The sequence below is a fragment of the Phyllostomus hastatus genome, unplaced genomic scaffold (assembly GCF_019186645.2).
Source record: "Phyllostomus hastatus isolate PE091 unplaced genomic scaffold, TTU_PhHast_1.1 phas_contig_210, whole genome shotgun sequence".
In the NCBI taxonomy this organism is placed as follows: domain Eukaryota; kingdom Metazoa; phylum Chordata; class Mammalia; order Chiroptera; family Phyllostomidae; genus Phyllostomus; species Phyllostomus hastatus.
The window spans coordinates 20527800-20547120 of NW_025333737.1; positions in this window are offsets into that span (position 1 = coordinate 20527800).

Below are 19321 nucleotides of genomic sequence, written 5' to 3' on the forward strand. Positions count from 1 at the left end.
CGTTTGTACCCACTGAAGCACTGAGCGCAGCCTTTCAGGAGAGCCTCGGGTTTGAACAGGTGAGGGAGGACTTGCTCACGGGGCCTCTGTAACTACACAGAGGAGTTCAGCTGGGTATCAGGAATGTCGTGAGAAGCAGTGTCAGGTCAAAGGAAGATTTGCCCGGGTGTGAAATAATGTGGTTGGGGGAGTGGGTAGTGAGGGAGCGAGTGGGAGACGAAACAGAGAAACTTTGTTCTCCAAGTAGCCGTTCCAAATGGAGACCATGTCCAAGGTTACAAGCCCGAGTGAGCAGAGCGATGGCATCACCGGCAAACAGGAAGAGGTGATGGTGCCACGTTCAAGTGGCAGACAGGTACCGGTCTGGTGTCTGGGAGAAGGGGAGGAAGCACTGGAGCCAGGGAAAACATGAGCTGTCCGAGGGGAGAGGGGAGGCACAGATGCTGGGGCGGAGCGGGGTGAATGCTCTCAGTTACAGGACTGGAGGAACAAGAACGCCAGCAAAGGAACCAGTGTGCCCCCGCCCCCGCTCACCACCAGTGTGGCTCGGTTGCATTCCTGGTCAGGGCACATGCCTGGGTCGCAGGTTTGGCCCCCCATTGGGGCACATACTAGAGGCAGCCGATTGATATCTCTCACATGGGTGTTTCCCTCTCTTTCTTCACCTCTCTCTAAAAATAAATAAAATTTTAAAGAAATCAGGTTCCACATTTTCCATCACCTAAATAGCAAGGCCTATTTAAGTGGTCCCAGGTTCACCAGGTTTTATAGAGTTCTTTTTTCTTTTGCTGATCCGTGATTTGTGTGCCCTTAAAAAGGCCAGCCCAATTCTTTTTGTAATTTTGTGTAATACTTAGTGTCATGTTCTCAGATAATGAAAATGTTATTACAGAAAAATCTGTGCCTCCAAGGGCTTCCTAATTTTGTTAAAATGATACCTTTCTCTAAATAAATAATGACTCGCCACTTAAAAACGTTCAGTGGATTTTTTTTTTTTAATACAAAGCCATTCCAGTGGGATGATAAGATTTTCTCTGAGGCTAGCACTGGTGCCTACCTCTGCTCTTGGGGATCCAGATGAGGCACCTGAGAGTGTGGGGCCTCACCCATCCTTCTCGGCTCTCAGCTCTGACCAAGCCTGACTCAGAATTGGGCTGGTAGTTTTCCCGACTAAGAGGAGTTAGGGATATGTGACACAATATGGCTCTGATAGTTAAAGCAAGCTAACTGCAGAGCTAGGAACAAGAAAAGGCGAGTTGTGTAAGGGGGTGGGAGGTGAGGTTATCATTGTACATTGTTCCTGGTCTCTGTGCTCCTGAGCTCCATTTCAGAACAGCCAAAAGGTGGAGGAGTGACTGGTTAGGAAAGTATTTGAGCCTTCGCGGGTGCTGAGTGAGGGGACACTCGAGCAGGTGCAGTGAGCAACTTGGTCGAGGTCACCTTGGCTGGTGGAGGGAGGGCGCCTGCTCTCCGGTGGAAAAGACAGGAAATGGCTTGCTTGTCACTCCTAGGGTAGCGCTCATTGTGGCAGGCGAGTCTCTGATTGGATGAGCCCAGCACTGGAGATGCTGAGCCAGACAAGTGGTTATTGCTGCAGCTCAGAAATGAAGAGGTTGCTAGGGGAAGGCAAAGGAGGCGGGAAGTTAAATGTTATGTCCCCTACAAAAACGTAGCCGCCACCGGCCCCTCCATCTGTGCGGATTACAGAGGGGATTTTTGTTGACTGCTGGCTGACAATGAAATTACCTTTCGGGTCTGGTTTTACCCTCGATGGATGCATTTCCTGGACTGGAACTTAAATGTCAGTCACCTGATCTTCCAGTGGCTCAGTTCTTTTAATTAAAAGATGGTTCTAAGCAACATCCAGTAGTGGCCGCTTTATTATTTATCAAGCATTTTCCTTCCAGCTGTTAGTGAAAGGTCAGTGGCTTCAACGGATGCTTTGTTTTTTTGGTGAGCAGCTTGGATGAAAAAGATACACAATCAGTCCCTGCTCCCTCCTGTTTGCTCGTGGGCAGGACACTGTTTAATAGTCACAGTGGCATTTAGGATCGCAGCCATCTGAAACATGCAGAAAAGTGCATGTGCATCCCTTGCTACTGAACATTTCTCCAAAAGTAAACACCAGGTTGTGATTATGGTTAATAATGAGTTATTGATTGTTTGAAAATGTCAGGGCCTGGACCCTTGCTCCACAGTACCACTAGGTGGCGCCACACTCTCATGCTGTTCAACTACGCTAATTTTATTTCTTTGCCTCAGGGTACCTTGCCTTTCAAGGTTGGTGAGTGTCCTTGTAAAAGAACGTTCTGGCTGAGATTTAGGAAGCTGTGGTCCCGAAGTGTGTGGGATAGGGTAGAGATGGGAGCCGTTAGGCCGTAGGACAAATGACAAAGGCCTGGGGGTGGAGGAGGGCGGGAAGCAGCGCGGTTTGCACCGTAATAGGAGCGGGAGAGGAAGGAGCTAACTGTGCTGAGCCCCTGAAGGCTCTGCCCAGGGCACTGTTTTCTTACCTTCCCCAGTCCCTGACACATCTGTGAGTTTGCTGTGCCGGACGGAGGGAGAGGGCAGGCGGCGGGCTGGGAGGCAGTGCGGAGGAGTGGAAAAAACCCAGGCTTTGGAGAATCAGACCTGGGTTTGAAACCCTGATCGATCGCTTTGTCTTGTGACATTAGGTGAGTTAGTGAATAACTTGAGCCTCACTCTCCTTATCTGTAAAACCGGAACACTAACGTTTGCCTCATCAAGTTGTTCTATAGATTTAATGAGAACAAGAGCAAAAAAATTCTTGGCACGGAGTCAGTCTTTGCTCTCAGTGCTTGGAAGGCCCTCAGAAACTGTTGATTCCCAGGGGGTGGAGACAAAAGTGCATTAGATTATAATGAACAAGAAATGAAAAAATGGCGTTGTGTACCTTTCACCAGTCCCTTGTGTAACCACTTATCTTCTCTCAATGCCTCTCTCCAAGCAGTTTCCACTTATTGCAATGACAAAAATAAATAAATTTTGGACAGCTCTCACAGTGAAAGCACAAGAAAAACCAGCACTTTATATGCAAAACGTGGGGAAAAAGTTGTAAAATCTTTCTGAAGTCACAAGAAGTGTTTAAATAGCTCCTTAGGCCCTGGCTGGGTAGCTCAGTTGGTTGTCAGAGTGCCATCCTGATCTGCCAAGGCTGTGGGTTCCATCTCTGGTCAGAGTAGATACAAGAAGCAACCAATGCATTAACAGATAAGTGGAACAACAAATCAACTGATGTTTGTTTTTCTCTCTCCCTTTCTCTCCTCTCTCTCAAATCAATCAATAAATTAAAAACAAAGAAAGAAAACACTTAAAAAAAAAGAACTTAGTAAAGTCTCGACCGACCCTTCTAAGCTCCACAAAATAAAGATGCAGCGACAAAGAAAACTCATGGAGCTGCTGGTGCTGAGCTTCCCCGGGAAGGACAGCAGAGCCAGGGATTACGGACTCAGGAGAGTGGTCAGCGAGGATGACCGGCCTGGTCCCTGTCCGCTATAGAATTCTGCAGGAAATGCTGGCTTGTTCTTCAAACCACTTCCTGGGGTGCTAAATTTAAACCCTAAGCGTGCTCAGGATTATCTTTTGAATATTCAACATGGAGAGAGGATGATCCTGAACCTGACCACTAGCTCCCTGTTGCGCTGCGCGCCCGCCCCCCCCCCAAGAGAGGTGAAAGGGCCCTGCTCCATCTCAGCAGCGGCTCACGGCCTCCCCACCCTTCTGGAGCTCTTTGCTCCGGGAACTATTGCCCTGCCCTGGTTTGGAAGTTACTTTGGTTCTTCAAGGCTTCTAGCCCCCTAAGGCTATATAATTCTACGGATAATGGCACTGTTACCACTGCTGCAGGGTTCTTACAACACTGGCATGGTCCCCCTTTTTGGACTGGGGAAAGGGAGGGCTGGGTGCCCAGGTGTCTGCTCAGGGAGTGTGCCTGAGCCCTGTCTCCTGGTTTCCCTGCCCAGCCCTCATACCCTGCCTCTTGTTAGAACAGGGAGCAGTCGGCTTAGTCCCAGAAAATTCCAATTTAAATCCTAACGCAGAGCTTATCTTTGGCAGTCCCACCAAAACCCTAACCTTCCCACTTTGAGAGGTGAGAGAAGAGAGAGGGGCCCTGGGAGACAGTCCAGATGGGGGGAGTGGCCTGTTAACCTGAGCTACAGGCCGGTAAAGGGCACCAGAATGTTCACAGTCCTGCAGCATTCCAGCCATGTCTCGTCGGGCCTTCTGGGCAACCAGTTAGCCTCCAGCGCAGCATGTTCTCAAGACTGCAACTGTTCGCTCCTTCCCTTCTGATGGCTGAAGTGCCTGAACAGGCTTCTCAAAAGAACTGCTTTGAATACCTGTGAAGTCAAGAAGTTCAAGTTTAGGGAACATCTCATCTGCAGGACTCAGTTCCCCTGAGCTGTTGGCCACTTACAATGAATATTAATGAAACGTAGATGACAGATGCTTATTGCTCAGCTGACACATACATCGCTAAACCCCAAAGTGGTTAATTTAAGATCTAAAGGACTCAGATGTACTTTACTCTTGCGTTGAAGAGAATAAAACTTTCAGGGTCTAATCAAGATATTTTATACATGAGAACTCAGTGACCCATAGGCAATGCCTGCGTTTAAAGGAAAGAGAAGAGCTGAGTGTACCACCATTGCTTACTGGCATTTAAACATAGCTCCTTTGGGCCTGGCCAGTGTGGCTCAGTTAGTTGGGTGTCATCCCACAAACAAAAAGTCACCAAGTTCAATTCCCGGTCAGGATACATGCCTGGGTTGCAGACTCTGTCCCGGTTGAGGGTCGAGGTGTATATGAAAGGCAACCAATGATGTTCCTCTCCCACGTCAATGTTTCTCTCGCTCTTTCTCCTTCCCTTCCCCTCTTTCTAAATCCTCTCTCCCTTCCTCTCTCTTTAAAAGCAATGAAAAAACATGTCCTCAGATGAGGCTAAAAATAGCTCTTTTAGTCCCAAACTGAGGCAGACGACGGCATGGGGCAGTAGATGGAGTGCTGGATGAGGTTCCTGGAGACCCCGGCCCGCCCCAGCTTATCCACTGAGTGAGTGGCTGTGTGACTTGGGATGTCATTAGACCTTTCTAGCCATTTGTTACATAAGGTAGTTGAACTACAAGGCCTCAGAAGTCCTATTCTTCTTTTTAAAAGTGTATTTTATTGATTATGCTATTACAGTTGTCCCATTTTTTTCTCCCCTTTATCCCCCCTCTGCCCTACATTCCCAACCCTCCAGCATTCCCTGCCCCCCTTAGTTCATGTCCATGGGTGGTACATATAAGTTCTCTGGCTTCTCCATTTCCTGTACTATCCTTACCCTCCCCCTGTCTATTTTATGCCTACCATTTATGCTTCTCATTCCCTGTACCTTCTCCCTATTCTCCCTCTCTGCACTGATAACCCTCCATGTGATCTCCATTTCTGTGATTCTGTTCCTGTTCTAGTTGTTTGCTTAGTTTTGTTTTTGTTTTTTAGGTTCAGTTATTGATAGTTAAGAGTTTGTTGTCATTTTATTGTTCATGGTTTTTGACCTTCTATTTCTTAGATAAGTCCCTTTAACATTTCATGTAATAAGGGCTTGGTGATGATGAACTCCTTTAACTTGACCCTATCTGGGGAGCAATTTCTCTGCCCTTCCATTCTAAGTGATAGCTTGGCTGGATAGTGTAATCTTGGAGTGTAGGTCCTTGCCTTTCATGACTTCAGATACTTTCCAGCCCCTTCTTGCCTGTAAGATTTCTTTTGAGAAATCAGCTGATAGTCTTATGGGTACTCCTTTGTAGGTAACTGTCTCCTTTTCTCTTGCTGCTTTTAAGATTCTCTCCTTATCTTTAATCTTGGGTAATTTAATTATGATATGCCTTGATATGTTCTTCCTTGGGTCCAATTTTTTGGGACCCCCTGGGCTTCCTGGACTTCCTGGAAGTCTATTTCCTTTGACAGATTGGGAAGTTTTCCTTCATTATTTGTTCAAATAAATTTTCAATTTCTTGCTCTTCCTCTTCTTCTGGCAGCCCTATGAGTTGGATGTTGGAGTGCTTAAAGTTGTCCCAGAGATTCCTAAGCCTCTCTTCATTTTTTTGAATTCTTGTTTCCTCATTCTGTTCCAGTTGGATGTTTATTTCTTCCTTTTGTTACAAATTGTTGATTTGAGTCCTGGTTTCCTTCTCTTAACTGTTGGTTCCCTGTATATTTTCCTTTATTTCACTTTATATAGCCTACATTTTCTTTTGTGACTGAGCTCAGTCAATTCTGTGAGCATCCTGATTACCAGTGTTTTGAACTCTGCATCAGATAGGTTGTCCTACTCCTTGTTGCTTAGCTCTTTTTCTAGAGTTTTGATCTGTTCTTTCATTTGGGCCATATTTCTTTGTCTTGGCACACCAGTCTGAGTGAATGATTTCTTTAACTTCTTGCTTGTCAGAGTTCCATGCAGTTTGCTATTTTGGCAGTTCTGGTTGTTTATTGTTTTTAAGTTGGTTGTTATCCTTCTTTTGGTTGTGTGAGGAAGTAAAGCATTATTACCTATGCCTCCATCTTGGAACTCCTCAGAAGTCCTATTCTTTAAGTCTATGGGTTCAAGAACAGCGAAAAGCTGTGGACAGCATGCACATTTCAAGACTTACTACATACTTATTTAAAATCTTTTTGCTTTTTGAATTTTGATTGTGGAAACACTCCTGAAAGTAGAATAGAATGCTCCTCCAGATGTCCATCATGGACATGGTTAAGTAGACTTAACCATTCTTATGATTTTGCCATATTTACTCCTCTGTATTTTTTTCTGAAGGGTTTCAAAGCAAGTCCAGACATGACTTCTCAGACATGAGTCAGGCATGACCCAAGGCTTCAGCCTGCTTTCCTTACATCAATACAATACCATTAGAAAGCCTCACAGAGGGGTAATTAACAGTGATTATTTCCAAATTTCCCCACAGTCCCCTAACCAGGCTCTCCACCCGCTCCTCCTGCAGGCCTGTCCCTGGGGCTGGGCACTGTTCACCGTTTGTGTTTTTCATGCTTCTGGTGGTGACCTGCACACAGGTGATCACCACTTACACCGCCACTGCTCGTCCCCCAGCTGCAGTCGTCTCCTGGCCTCCTGCTCTGGGAGAGGAGGATTTAGCGAATATGGATTCTGCCTTCCTTCCGCTTTGGTTCCTCTGCATCGTAATACTCACTAAGGTTCTGTTTTGGGTTCAGTTGTGTCCCCCTCAAAAGACAATGTTGAAGATCTAATTGCTGGTGCCTGTGATTGTGACCTCATGAGGCAACAGGGTCTTTGCTGATATAATCAAGTTAAAATGAGGTCATACTAGATTAGCCTGGGCCCAGAATTGAGTGACTGGAGGCCTTAGGAAGAGAGAGAGGTTTGGGAACAGACACACACAGAGACGGAAGACAGCCATGTGAAGGCAGAGGCGAGACTGGAGCGATGTGGCCACAGCAGTCCCCCCTTATCCGAGGGACACGGTCCAAGATCCCCAGTGGATGCCGGAAACCACGGTTAGCATCCAACCCTATATGTGCCGTGTTTTTTCTTACATATCCAGGCCTCTGGCAAAGTTGAACTCGTGAATTAGGCACACTAGGAGATTAACAACAGCTGCTCATAATGGAAGAGAACAACTGTGCTATAATAAAAGTTATGTGAGTGCAGCATTATTAAGTGAAATAAGGGTGACCTGAACACAATCACTGTGATCCCCGGCAGGGGGTCTGATCCCGTGGACTCCAGACTTCTGGCCTCCAGTGCTGTGAAAGAGCAAATTACTATTGTTTTAAGCTGCTTAGTTTGTGGCAGTTGGTCATGGCAGCCCCAGGTTGCTAACCCACCTGGTTCCTCTGCCTTTGCAGCATTGCTACAACGGAAACACTCAGTTTTCTGCCTCCTTATGTAGGAAAAATCCAGGTCTTCCCTCCTGTGTGTTTCTTCCCTGCGAGTCTCCTTCACGACTCACATAAAACACTTTCCTTCCAGTCACCAAGTGGGTGGGGTCTTCCCTCCCCCACAATGAGCAGTTCTCTGCGGCACCAGCTGGGTGTCCTGTAATTGACTTCACTCCTGACACCAACTACCCAGAGACCCTGCAGGTCCAGGGCTCAGTCCCACAAGACAGCCTCCCCCCAGACACACACAGACACACTTTGGATGCCAGTTGCAAGCCCAGGGTATCCCTGGTGCTCCTGAATGACTGGCTGCAGATTGGAGGCTTCAGCAACTTCCTGTTTGGGTTCAGCTGATTTGCCAGAGTGGCTCACAGAACTCAGGGCAACACTTACTTGCATTTATCAGTTCATGGAAGGATGCTGTAAAGATCTGCATGAACACCCAGATGGAAGAGATGTGTAAGGCAAATTTGGCATCTTCATTTCCCTTTCAGCTTTGGCTGTGAGGAAACTCACAGTTAAATTTACAGTCATGTGCAGCTCTGATAGAGGAAATTATGATGGCATTGGCTTTGATTATTTTGAACTACTTCAGGCACACAAAAATTACAGACAGTATATAACCAACATCTACCTGCTCACCACCCAGCTTCAGAGGCAAAATTTAATACGAATGAAGCCCTCTGTGTTCCCACTCTCCCTCTCCCCACTGTCATGCTAAACGCCTGCCCGGACTTGGTGTTTCTCCTTCCCATTTAAAAAAACAACAGGTTTCCCCCAAATGTATGCATCTATAACAGCACACAGTATTGTCTTGCATGTTTCAAAACATTATGTAAATGGTTTCATACTATATGTATCCCTCTGTAATTTGTTCTTTTGACTCAAGAATTTTACTTTGAAGTGTACCTGTGTTGATACATGTAGTTCTAGCCAATCTGTTTTCACTGCTGCAGAGTATTCTACTGTAAGACTGGATAAAAAATTAGGTAGCATTTAAGAGCACGGCCCTGGATGCAGACTGCCAGGGTTCAAACTCTAGCTCTGCCACTTACTACTAGTTCTGTGACACTGGGCAAATGACTTAACCTCTCTCTCTGCCTCAGTTTCCTCATCTCCAAAATGGGGCTAATGATAGCACCTACCTTACAGAGTTGATGGGAAGATTAAATAGTTTAATAGCCATGAAGCATTTAAAATATGCCCAGTGCGTTGTGCATGCTATTTAAGAGCTGGCTGTCATTGCTGTATATTTCCCCTGCTGGTGAGCATTTGTTTCCGTTTTGTTGCTGTCCCCAGGATATTGCGTGCAGGGAACATTATTATACCTGTTTCTCTATGCAGGTGTGTAAGACAGAGTTCCTGAGTCAGGGCACACACCGAGGAGTGGAATTGCATGGCTGTCGGGGTGCCCACCCTTAGGTTTCTGGGTGATGCCAAGATGCTGTCTAAAATGGTTATTCACAAATGCGCCCATTGTTTCCACCCGGGTCCATTCTTGGTATGTTTTTTTTTTTTTTAATTGTATTGATTGGTTTTAGACAGAGAGAGAGGAAGGGGGAGGGAGAGAGAGAGCGAGAGCGAGAGTGAGAGCGAGAGCGAGAGTGAGAGCGAGAGCGAGAGTGAGAGAGAGTGAGAGCAAGAGAGAGAGAAACATCCATCTGTTGTTCTACTTGTTTATGCATTCATTGGTTGATTCTTGTACGTGCCCTGACTGGGGATAGAACCCGCAATGTTGGTGTATTGCGTCAACACTCTCACCAGCTGAGCTACCTGGCCAGGGCTCTTAGAGTTGTCTTTGTGCACCACTTTGCCTAATCTTTCTCTCCTTTTGCCCCAATGTCCCCTGCTACTTATTTAAAAAATTTTTTATGTATTCATTTTTAGAGAGAGGGAAAGAGAAGGAGAGAGGGGTAGAAACATCAGTGTGTGGTTGCCTCTCACTTGGCTCCTACTGGGGATGTGGCCCACAACCCAGGCATGTGCCCTGACTGGGAATTGAATTGATGACTCTTCAGTGCACAGGCTGGCACTCAATCCACTGAGCCACACCAACCAGGGCCCCTGCTACTTACTTTTTTATCCCAATATAGATCTGTCCAGAAGGTATCCAGCCATGTAATATGAAAAATAGAGACATTTATTGAAGAAGATACAGGGTACAAGAAACATTGTACATCTGGACATTGACTCTTCAGTCCCCTTCAAATAGGCATCTTGGGACCTCACACAGTTCTTCCAGTTGTCATTAGCTACCCTGCCATATTTTCCTGAATCCCACCAATGGTCTGAAATCTCTGCGTTTTCAAAGGTGATTTTAATTTTGGGAAAAGCCAGAAGTTACAGGGTATCAAAATCTGGGCTGTAGAAGGGCTGAGACAACTGGGTGATTTGATGTTTCACCAAAACACTCTGCACAAGATGCAATGTGTGAGCAAGTGCATTGTTGTGATGAAGCTGCCAATCACCAGTTGCCCATAGCTGTGTCCTTCTGAATCATCTGAATAGTTTTTTTTTAATACTTTATTTATTTACTTCCAGAGAGGGGAAGCAAGGAAGAAAGAGAGGGAGAGAAACATCAATGTGTGGTTGCCTCTCATGTGCCCCCCACAACCCAGGCATGTGCCCCAATGGGAATCGAACTTGAGTCCCTTTGGTTCACAGGCACTCAATCCACTGAGCCATACCAGCCAGGGTGCATCTGAATAGTTTGGCAGAAGAATGTCCAAGCTTAACTCAAAATCTGATGCAGATTTGTTGCTCTACTCGCTCAGTCACTTTGAATGTGATGACCACACAGTCCACAAGCTCACTCAACAGTGTCTACTGCCCCCACTGACTAGTACAGTGAAGTCATCATTGTTCATGCATGCGCATTCCAGTCCACTCTCCTTGGCTGCCGGGTTACATTAATGTTGTGCAAACTGTTCTCGTTATATTAGCAATGGCTGGCCTTTTTCTAGACAGACCTCATTGTATACATCTGTTAACATTCTTTTGTCCATTCGCCCTCCTTTTTCTTTTGAATAAAGCAGGATATAAATACATAAAAATGAGGAAGGGCCCGCAGAGTGAAGAGCACAGCACACGGGGCTGCCTGCTCCCAGCCCTGGACCTGCAGGTGTCCTGGCTCTCAGGATTTGCTACGGTCGCTATCAGCCATGCCTAATGTTTGCCGAGTGCTTCCTGTGTGGCAGGAGCTCTACATGCATTACCCTGTGCAGCCTGACAGCAAGCCCATGAAACAGGGTTGCTCCCCGAACCTCGATTCAAACGAAGCAGAATGTTGCTGGGGACTATGCTCTTAACTGGAGCCTCTTCCAGTGTTGCCATGTGAGGGGGCTCAGGCTTCGCATTGCACAACTGTAGGGGGCACCATTTGCACAGACTACAAAGCGATGGCGCCCCTTGGAGTTGTGCAGTGCAGTGTCCCTGGCCTTCTGCTCAGTGAGAGCTTACAGAAGATGCTTTCTATCTATTTGACAGGCCTAGAGGGGTAGACTCCGCTACCCACGGAGGGCCTTTTCGGCTCTGGATTTATAGGCCTTTCTTAAGGTCATGGTTCTTCATATTTTAAGAGCCTATTGGCACAAGAGCCCTCCCACCTACGTAAACATTTGTTTAGGGAGGGAGAGCCCAGCATGGGCTGCACGGGCTGACACTAGCCATGTAAGGGCACTGACTCGGCCGATGCTCATGGCTTTCCTCCTTGGCCACCGCAGACTTATTGAGCAATATATTATGTGTGCCTCACTCTGATGATGTGTTATGGATAAATCATTAAGGAGGCAGCTCACCGCGGTGATGTATTGGTGTAATAGATCATCAGAGTAAAGTCTTCTGCCGACATACGGGCTGGCTCAAAGGGTGGTGTCATTCAGGGAAGAATTAGCCCAGCAGCAGATCTGGCTTAATTACAGGATAAAAGGTTTGTGAATGATAGGCTGAAGGCTGTGGCACCAGCATTTTGATTCTTGATGTAAAAATATAATTGGGCTTCCTGAGAGAGTTTTTGATTATTTTCAAACAGCCTCCTCCATTATCCCAACACCGCAACTTGCCACGTTGCCGCGGGGGCACCTTATTTCAAATCAGGTGGGTCTCCAGGCCCCGTCCACGGCTGAATGTTGTTGTCCTTTCAATGGGCAGGTCACAGAACGAGCTAAGGGAGATGGAATCCAGGAGGCCCACCTTTGAGGTCTTCGGAATGATGTCCTCAGCAACCAGACTGCTGGAATTGAGTGATTTATTCAAATCATCACCAGGGCTGTGGTTCTCCACCGTGTGCAGGTGAGGGAAGAGGGGCCATCTCGTGAGCGTGTATCTGAGGACATCAGCCTTTTAGGGACCATAATAATCATCATGGTTATCAGACACTTAACATTGTGCTAAAGGCTCTGCATGTATTGTTTAATCTCGTTTCATCCCTACGACCACGCTGTGAGACGGGCATTATTATTATTATGGTCATTTTCCAGCTGAGGACACCAGCCAAGCGCTGGCATTGTTGGCTGACGTTGTACAGCTGCTCAGTGGCATGGCCAGGGAGCCTGATGCTGGGGTGACTCTTCCCTTCCCACCCCCAGTCACCCCCTTCCTGTGGGGACCCTAAACTAGCTCTTCTCTGAACTGCAGGCCTCAGTGAGCACAGTTAAAAGTATGTTTGTTGAGAAACGGTTCATTTTGTTTTAAGACACATAAATCAAACTTCAAGTATTAGTAGGCACTCAAATTTGGTCTGAGTCCATTATTCCTTTTCATTTCTTTCTTTTTTTTTTATTCTCACCAAGGATATGTTTATTGATTTTTTTTTAGACAGAGAAGAAGGGGGGGGGAGAGAAACATTGATGTGAGAGAGAAACATTGATCAGTTGCTTCTCTCATGCACCCTGACGGGAGATCGAACCTGCAGCCCAGGTATGTGCAAACATTTGGTGTACGGGACGATGTTTCAACCAACTGAGCACCCGGCCAGCTGAGTGGATTGTTTCTTGAGAAATCTGTAGGATGAGACTTCTTAGCCACGGTGGGCCAAACTCTTTGGACCAACTCTCCCACTGGCGACCAGTGTAAGTGCTGCCTAAAATATTTTTTGAAATCTTCTTAAATAGGTTTAAACTGATGACAAGGCAGTGAGAAATGACCAGGTCAACACGGGCAAAAGAATAGGAACCAGAGAGGGGAGTGAACACAGAGGCTGTTTTTCAGAGGCTGCTTTTGCCTTGAGGGCTACTGAGCCTGCCGGTCTTGCAGCCCACTGGGAAGAGGAGGCAGACTGGAGGCCAGGGGCCGGCCCAAGGAGAGGTGGCCCTCTCCACAGTGAGCTGGGACCCCCCAGGGCTACGTCATCGGACGAGGGTGACCTGGAAGTAGAGCGGCCTTCACGCAGAATTACAGCCCAGGTTTGATTACCCAGACGGGCCAGGTGCAGGAAACTACAGGCTTTGGAATTCAGGTGGGCCCAGACCAGCATGGCTCCAACACATTAGGGGAGCAGAACACATTAGGCCTCATATTATTCACATATAATTAAAAAAAATACTGGACCATGTCAATGATTACCAGGCACAAAGGAAACCCCACTCCTTGAGTGAGAACCAGCAAAAGCGGGCAATAGAACCAGATCTGTAGAGACTTGAGATACTAAAACCATCAGACTACAAATAACAAATGACTTTTCTTCCTTACTATGTTTAAGTGAAAGATGAACCTGAAGATATTTCCAGAGAACAGAAAAACAATAAAAAAGAAGCCGTTAGAGGACGAACCTGCAGCGATCCAGCCACTGTCCTCCCTCCCACTCCGCCCTCCGGTCCCCAGAAGGAGAAGTTCAGGGCAGCAGAACTCCGTTTGCACATCCCACTTGATTTGGGATTAGGCAAACTCCAAAGACATTATCCTATCTGTGATGTGTTTACCCGCCCCCCCATATGTTTATTTTCAGCAAAGCATGGTACACATAGAACTTCCTTTTGGCTTTTATCTGTGACTTTAAAAAATTATAATTTGAATTTTATTCTTAATATAGAAGAGATACTTTTAGGCAAACTAACTGGAGGATCTTCAAAACAGACAACAAACAATATACCACACCCCTACTCCACGAAAATGGGGTGTATACAACGTCATCTTTTCAAACTGTCATAGAAAATATATTAAATTTGATACGTAAGTCTTGCAATCTGAAATGTAAGTGGCTATGGCACGATAATGTATAGATGACATTGCTAAAAATCCTTAGGATATCGAATATAGCATCCGAGTTACAAACACAGGCCCGTGCCCTGGCTGGTGTGGCTCAGTGGGTTGAGTGCCGGCCCATCAGCTGAAAGGCTGGCGGTCTGACTCCTGGTCAGGGCGCATGCCGGCGCCGTGGGCAGGTCCCCAGGCCATTGGTCAATGTATCTCTCACACGTCTGATGTTTCCCTCCCTCTCTTTCTGCCTCACTTCCTCTCTCTAAAAAGTAAATAACATCTTTAAAAAATAAAAATGTCTTTTATTTTTGTCTCCCACTCTGTCTTCCTGCAGACACACTGGGTTGGGGTTTGAGCTCTGACACATTTTGTAATCGTGGGCAAGTCCCATAGTTTCTCAGACCCTCAATTTGCTCATCTGCAAAATGGAGGTAAAAATAGCCCTGCACCTGCTTTATGAGGTTGTCAGAATCAGCAGAGACCCTGAAGGGAAAGAGCTTTGCAACATGTGAAACTTGCTATTGTGACTTTAGCTTCTTGGAGTAGCATTACAGCATCCAGGGGAAGCTGGCGTTTGTGTTTTGCTTGAGTTTAAATACAGGAAGGCTTTATGTGAAGAGGTTGATTCCCTTCGTGTGACTAGTCAGGAAAACTATCTTCCCACGAAAAGCTGATGAGACTTAGTTCCTGGGGACCGACTCAGGGCTGCCGGGGCTCGGCCATTCACAGTGAGCCTTCGGATGGAGAAGCCACTTACTCTGGCCTCTGAAATCCAGGCCATCTCTTCGTGAAGGGTAGAAATCCAGGTGAGACAAGATTGATAATCCTGCGTGGCAGACTTTATTAAAGACGTCCAGATTAAAAATTAGGTTGTCTGTCAATCAATCAGCCTGCTCGCTATGCTTTTCTCTGTCATTTACTAAAAATATTCCTGCATAACACCGAACCCCCTGTAGACATCATAAATGCTAATCTCCCTCCCTTCCCTTCTGAAGGACACACTTGGTCATGTTCCCTAGCCCTAGCAGAAGTCCCTGGGTTTGTCCTTCTCTTGCAAAAGGCTTTACTGTTATTTAAAAATGTCCAAAGTCACAGGACTTCAAGTGAGGAAAAGGGCGCGTGAGTGGAGGTCATCAGTGAAGTGTGGTTGAGGCTGCGTTCCTCTTTCGCTGGGTGATTTCCTGGAACCCTGGTGAGGGGACAGGTGGGAAGCGACCCGAGTGAAGATCATCCAAGGGCTAACTAACCGTCGGCAGGTTGCTGTGAGGTTGTTGGGCTTCATTTGAGTTTCTCAGTGTTTCTCCCTGATCTTGGGGGGGTGGTGTCGGTGGGCTTCCTTGGAAGCAGACTCTGAGGTGGAGAGCTGCCTGCAAAACTTTTAAGTAGGAGCGTTCTTGGGACATATATCCGAAAGGGGGCAAGGGAGGCAGGGCTGGGCAGAGGGAGAGGATGTCCCCTAACGTGGCTGTCATGGAGACCTCGGCCAGTGGGGTGGCCCTTCAGAGCTGCCCCCAGGTATGGGAGCCGGGCCTTCGAGCCTCCCCCGTCAGCCAGTCTTCCACCAGGACTGTCCCTGGGAAGGGCTGTCTCTTGGGTAAGGCACTGTCCAGTGAGGGACGAAGCTCTGAGCTGACAGCAGCTGGTGTTCTCAGCAGCTGGGGGATGGGCGGGTGGCCCTGAAGAGGAGGATGTCGGCGGACAGGATCCGTGGCAGACCGTCCTCTGAGCGGCTCAGACTCACTTGCTTCTCATGGTGAGGCCGCCCCATCTGTAATGGCTTCTCCAGGGCTGTGGACTGGGTCCTGGGGACACTGATGAGAGAAGGGACTGACTGCAGCTCCTGATGCTCATTTGATCCCAAGACTCTGACATTCAGTATGTCCCTTCCCCATCACCTGTACTAGATTTTTCTTTCCCTTGGCTAGTGCCTCTGCTGGTCTCAGCAGCTTTTAAAAAAGATTTTATTTATTTATGGAGAGAGGAGATGAAAAGAGAGGGAGAGAAACATCAACTGGTTGCCTCTCACATGCCCCCAACTGGGGACTTGGCCTGCGACCCAGGCATGTGCCCTGACTGGGACTTGGACTGGTGACCTTTCAGTTTGCTGGGCGATGGCCAATCCACTGAGCCACACCAGTCAGGGCTGGGCCAAGTGGCTTGTTTGGTGGGATGACCTAGGCTCTCATTCCTGAGGGTTCTGGCCTTTTGGCTACCATGCACTTTTCAAGCCTTGGCTGCTGTACTTGTCCATGTATCATTAGAACTGGGCACGAAAACACCGAGAAATGCCCCAGTGGATCATCTGGGTGCAAATGTATCTTTCCTGCCTCCGAGTACCAGCAGCGGTGGCTCACACTGACGTGAACTTGGCACAGATTTCCTCCTGCCCTGTCAGCTGGCCACAAGCGACCCCTCATGCAGCTGCAGGTGTGAGGAGAGGGCTGGGGTGACACTGGTGTGTGACATGGGTGTCGGGGCCCCCTGTTCCTGAAGCTCACTTGTGCTGATCCTGAATGCACCCCTTCGGTCTTATGATGAATTTCCGCCGGTCCTGCCTGCCCTGTAAGTAGGTGGATCTGATGAAAACCAGCCCTGGTTGCCTGGCCACTTGGTGTCACTTGGTCAGATGATTCATCTGCACTAGGCTCCTGCAGCATCTTAGAGCTGCTTTTCAACTGGTGTGCAGTTTTTTTCTGCAGATGTCATGGCTGGCTTCAGAACCGCAGCGACTGATACTATCCTTCTCTTCCGGCGCTTGCTAGGAACTCTGCGTTGTGTCTGTTCCCATCGTGGATGCTCCGGTTCCGGTGAGCCTGCCAGGTCCCACAGCACTGCCTGATTGGAGCTCCTTTCTGCTCTGGGTCCCACTCAAAGCCGGCAGCCTTTTCTGTTACCTGGTGCATGGGTTAGAGCAGTCTTCCAAAGCGTGAACTATGGCTCCTCCAGAACCTGATGAGCCCTACCAAGCGTGGTGCTTCTTGCCTGGTGGTAAGCACGGAGGGAGGCTCTGGAGCTGGGATAGCTCTTCTGAGATCTTCCAAGTTGAGACAAGGAGGCTGGGTATTTGCATCCCCACCTCAGTCATTCCTTGGCCAAGGGCTGCCCCCTAGAAGGGATGTAATTCTGGACAAGGCAGTTCCCTGCAGCCAGAGTAATTCCCACTCAGGCATGCAGTTGTGAGCCACCAGCAGCTGGAATGGGGCAGCGGGGGTCTGGGCGGAGGAGGACCATACTACCTGTCACAAGGGATCACACTCCAGGGCTAGGACGAGGTTGAGGCAAGCGAGGAACCAAGGGCCCAGATTTAAGGGGTCACTCACTCTCAGGGTCATCCAAGTACAGATTGACCTTTTCCTCACTCACCCTAGGCCTGGCCCAGTCAAACACCCATGGGAATCTAATATCAGGAGATGGTAGAAATTTCTAGTTGACCAGGATCACCTTCCCAGTCACCTGGAAGACACCCTTTTTCTGGAACTGGTGGGATCATGAACACAGCCCTAGAATGTTTCCCTTCCACTTCTCTGCAGGACACAGGGAAGGGTGTTACCTGTTACTATTGCTAAAAAAGAAAGAATTCAAAACCCCATGATATCTGTGTCATGGAAATGAAGTCACAAAAGGGAGTTAGAGCTAAGAGATTCCTAAGTTTCTTACTGTTGTTATGGCATTGAAGACACTGTCTAATCCTGACCCTCCTGATCAGCTTCAGTGGGTGGGACCAGCCTTAGCGGGTGGGAACAGATTACAGAAGGGGTCAGAGAGAAAGGAGACCAGCCACGCCATGCTGGGAGAACAGGACGTGGTTGGTAGGCCAGAGAAACACATAAATCATATGCACGTAGGAATCAGAGTTGGAGCCCAATAGGAGGAAAAGGCAGGATTTGAACACAGAGCAGGCTAAGTGGAGGGGGACATGGGGTTGGGAAGGATCATTCTGGAACTGATTCTGAGCCTGCTGGATTTCAGCCGTGGCATCCTGGATCTGTGTGGGAATCTGTATGTGGTTTTTGTTTTTTCTTTTCACCCAGAGAGGCTTGGACCGTCCTTCCCAAGTTAACATATGTGGTTAAGGCCATTCTAATCAGGTCCCATTGCAGTTTTTAGTTTTAACTTCATAACTTGATAATAAAGTTCACCTGAAAGGATAAATGCATGAGAGTAGCCAATAAACATGTTGAAATGTTAGAATGTGATATAACTACTAGGAATCAAATGTGTTATAAAGCAATCATGATTAGAAATCAGGTATAGGAATAGGCGATTAGACCTGAGGAGTACAACAGAGAGTCTGGACTGAGGATTTATGCTGCCCCCTGCACCCCCCATTAATCCGATGAAATCCCAGTCCCCAGGGGGATGGTGTCATGAGGTAGGTCCTCTGGGGGTGACTAGGTCATGAGTGTGGAGCTCTCGAGAATGGGACTAGTGCTCTCACAGGAGAGACCCCAGAGGGCTCCTTGCCCTTCTGCCGTGTGAGGCAGAAGATGGAGAGGATGGCTGCGTGTGAATCAGGAGGTGGCTCCCACCAGCCATGGAATCTACTGGCGTGCTGGTCTTGGACTCCTCAGTCTCCAGAACTGCAGGGAGTCTGTTGTTTCTAAGCCAGCCTGTGGTATTCTGTTACAGCGGCTCAAATGGGCTGAGACAGATGTGCACATTTATGACCTTTCTGTGGACATGAGGTAGTTCACCTGCAAAATTCCCAAGGGAGCATCTGATTGGCTTGCGCTGGGTCAGCTGTTCCCTCCTAGCCCAATCAGCGTGGAGTGGGCAGACCTTTTTCCTCCACTGAGCCTGCTCCAGGCCTTCCCCCATGTTCCCTTCCCTCGTATTCATTGACATAACTGCGACGGGCAGCCAGCAAGTGTGTGGGGAGGAGGGCCTGGTGGACAGGTGGGGGAAAGGCCTTCGAAGGGAGGCAACCTGAGTTCGAGGTGACTGTGATTTTCAGTGGGTCTCTTATCTCCGAGGCTAGTTCCTCACTTCGTTAAGGGTTGTGAGGAGAAAACACCTCTGGGTGAAGAGTACCAAGTACATGCCCGGCACGAAGCAGGCCTTCCATGCCCCTCGATCATGAACTGTGGGCTCAGGCTTTTCCTTCCAGATTGTGCCCCTGGGACATTCTGGTGTGGGGACCCTGGAGCTGCCACAGCACGGGCCACGTTACTGCAGAAGCCATTGACAAAGCCCTCCTCCTGCCCCTGCC